The sequence below is a fragment of the Amborella trichopoda genome, chromosome 12 (genome assembly GCF_054954075.1).
Source record: "Amborella trichopoda isolate Santa Cruz 75 chromosome 12, AtrichopodaSantaCruz75HAP2 v2.0, whole genome shotgun sequence".
NCBI lineage: Eukaryota > Viridiplantae > Streptophyta > Magnoliopsida > Amborellales > Amborellaceae > Amborella > Amborella trichopoda.
The window spans coordinates 48,591,896-48,595,526 of record NC_142347.1 but is presented as its reverse complement, the minus strand read 5'-3'; the positions used below and the strand labels follow the sequence as shown (position 1 = coordinate 48,595,526).

The 3,631-nt window shown below is 37.5% G+C and overlaps 1 long non-coding RNA gene across 1 annotated transcript; it reads left to right on the top strand.

Moving 5' to 3' along the window:
• The first annotated feature begins 752 nt into the window (after window positions 1–752).
• LOC148779637 (uncharacterized) lies at window positions 753–1,863 on the top strand. The gene is made up of 2 exons (XR_016045438.1): window positions 753–918; window positions 1,206–1,863. It is a non-coding gene; the product is annotated as an uncharacterized LOC148779637 (long non-coding RNA).
• The last annotated feature ends 1,768 nt before the right edge of the window (window positions 1,864–3,631 follow it).

The window sequence follows — 3,631 nt, the reverse complement described above, 5'->3', positions numbered from 1 at the left end:
AGGTCTAATTATAGCTATACAATAAAAGTGTTTTCCTCTTCAAATTGAAAGTGATTCAACATTAATCGTTAATAGTATTCATAAATGTTGTCGGTTTCTTTGGAAGTTATATACCTTGGCAGTGAATTGTAAATAACTTTTTAATCATGGGAGCTCCATTATCCACATCTTCCACATCTTTTATAAGGCCAACATGATGGTTGATATTCTTGCAAAGAATGCCACATTTAATTTAGAAGCCACTATTTGGCATTCCCGTCCGCTAGACTTTTTTTTCCTTGCTCTACTTCATGATTTCCTACAGTGCCTTATTCCAGGGTGGTAAAAAAAATGAGTTGTAACCTTTTTCATTTTAAAGCATTAATGAAAAATGGATACAGGCCTTCTATGCCACTGAATTCCCAAAATATATATATATATATATATATATATAAAAGAAAAGAAAGGCCTTGTTCTCATTTTACATCCATTTTACGTTAAGAAAGCATGTGAGAGAAAGAAGGATGGAGACTACAGCTAATTTATAATCACCATCTAGAGAGAGACTGCACCTTATTTATGCATCACAATTAGTTAGGGAGAAAGGGGGAGAAAGTTATAGATCTCATTTAGAGAGAGAAGACTACATCTTATTTATAGATCTGGTTTAGAAAGAGAGAGCTTGCCACAAGCTTCTGACTACTCTCACAGTCTTACTTTCTCTCTCTAAACTTATTTTATTCTCGCCTTCCTTTGTACCTTCCGACCTTTCTGTTATCCCCTATAATCATTGTGGGGATTTGCTGCCTCCTCTCTCTCTCTAGATGTGGAGCCCTTCCTCTTCTGCCTTCTTCTTCCACCCCAACTCCTGCCTTTCTCTCTCTACAATCCTGTAACGCATATCAACACTGTCGATTTCAAAGCAAGAATTATCCTAAGGTAAGCGTTTACTGTCTTCTCTCTCTCAATTGCTCTCTCTCTCTCTAAATTTCTCTCTCTCTCTCTCTCTCTCTCTCTCTCTCTCTCTCTCTCTCTCTCTCTCTCTCTCTCTCTCTCAAAACTGCACTGCTGTTTCTGTGCACTGAAACCCTCTATGTTGAAATCCTCAATTTCATGATGATGGGTTCTTTCATCTCTTTCTTTTGTCATAATTCTCATTCCTCGCACGCGAGAATCACCATCTTAGCTAACCCATCTCTCTTTCTCTCTTGTATCAATATTTTCAGATCTCAGGCCACCTGACATTGAATTCTGCAAAGTTTTGGGCAAATTATGGGCGGAGGAGGGACAATTTTAGATGAATTTCCACTGATCCGACCGATTAAGACTGGTTTCCAGCAAGGTGCATCCGGATCTAGTGGCTTGAAAGAGAAAATAGAAGAGGAATTTAGAGAGAGAAATGAAGATCATGAGGAAATAGAAGAATTTAGAGAGGGAAACAAAGATTATGTGGAAACAGAAGAATTTAGAGAGAGAAACGAGGATCAAGAGGAGTGCACCACACCCAAATCAGAGATTTATATGATAAAGCCGCTCTTGATATGCCCACCAGCTCCAAGAAAACCAAAGCCAGTGAAGAGGAAACCCAACCCTGAATGTTTCTTTATTCCTAGAGATTTAGACCTGGTATTTCTTTCTCTCTCTAGCCATACGAAAAAACTCAAAGCAGTGTGAAATTCCCATTGTTTTCCTCTTCATATATATTTTTTTTGTTTCTTTTGTTTTTATTTTTTTCTGCCATTTTTGGTGTTTTGGATTGAATCCAAACTCCAAATTGTAAATAGAGCACGATGTATGAAGAGAGAGAGAGAGAGAGAGAGAGAGAGAGAGAGAGAGAGAGTTACAGAGAGAATTCCAGGAATAAAGCATTAGTTTTTTTTTTTCTTCGTAGTCTCTTTGGTTGATTATGGATTTGTGGTATTTCTTGGGTTGGGCTTTTGCGGTTGAGACAGTTTTGGTTGATAAAATTGAGAGAGGTTGTTTATTGAGGGAGAATATTAGGTGGGGGCAAGGCAATGGGGGAGAGAGAGAAGCCTGGAGAAAAAAGCAAAGGAGAAAAGCAAAGAGAAAGGAAAAGTGGAAAGTAGAATAGTAGAGGGGAAAGAGAGAGAGAAGAAGGAGGAGGAGATGATGATGATGATGATAAAAGGAAAAGGAGGTGGAAGAAGGGCAGAAGTAACAGTGGATCAAAACCTAACTTAGACTTCATTTCAACGTTCGAGAGAGATGCAAATTTGGAGTTCATTAATGAAATTGAGAGAGACAGACATTGTTGAAATTTGACAGAGAGGGAGAGAGATGCAAATCTGGAGTTCATTATTCAAATAGGAGAGAGAGAGAGAGAGAGAGAGAGAGAGAGAGAGAGAGAGAGAGATGCAAATTTGGATTTCATTATTGAAATTGAGAGAGCGATGCAAATTTGTAGTTAATTGTTGAAATTTAAGAGATAAAGAGAGGGAATGATGCAAATGTGTGGTTCATTATTCAAATAAAGAGAGAGAGAGAGAGAGAGAGAGAGAAAGAGAGATGCAAATTTGGATTTCATTATTAAAATTGAGAGAGAGAGAGAGAGAGACAAAGAGAGAAGAAATTTTGAAGTTCATTATTGAAATTGAGAGAGAGATGCAAATTTGTAGTTCATTCTTGAAATTTGAGAGAGAGATGCAAATTTGGAGTTCATTATTCAAAATAGAGAAAGAGAGAGAGTAGGTAGAGGCTCCAATGATGCAAGTTGGGAGGTGGTTTTTTAAAATAAGAGTAGGGGGGAGGTTCCAACGATGCAAGTATGGAGTTCCTTCTAAAATGATGTGAGCTTTAGAGAGAGAAAGAGGAGAGAGAGAGAGAGAGAAGAATGGGGGATGGTGAACAACAATGTAGACTGAGAAATTTGCTTCACAACAATGGGGAGAGAGATGCAAAACAAGAATGCATGCGTCACCCCCTTCCAGTCTGGATACTAGAGAGAGATAGGATCACCAAACAATGTTTTCATCACAGGAGAGAGTGAAAGAGGGGGGAAATTTGCTGAACAATGTAGACAGAGAAATTTGCTAAATAATATGGAGAAATTTGCTAAACAACCATGCAGGGAGAGACAGAAATTGCAATGCATGTCTTACCCCTTCTGGATGGATGAGAGATAGGATCTCCAAATGATGCTCCTCCAAACTGGCCAAGGGCCGGGTCCTAGTAACCAATAAACCAACCAGTTCAACCGGCTCAACCAAGCAAGTCCAGGCAAAAATACAAAATTTTTAAAGAAATATAAAAAGTATATTTAAATCATAATTCAACAAAGCACATCCAAATGACGTTGATAAGTAGTAAAAAAATTGATTTTATGCCATAGGGTATTTTTGAACATTTAAAAATGCGAAAATTTAAAAATACACATTCATGTGCAAACACTTTTTATTGTTCATCAAAATAATAAAACTAAATTTAAAAATATATTATATAAATAAATGAAAAAATTGATACTTTATATTATTTTTTAAAAATTTTTCAAAATATCCGGCCGAACGAACCACCTAAACGGGCGAAAACTAAAATAGCTAGTTACTAGCTCCTATTTGATTGGCCAGTTTCAAGTTGGACCGCCCGAGTTTTGCAAACACTGCTTGCGACAAGAGAGAGGAGAGGGGGAGGGGAA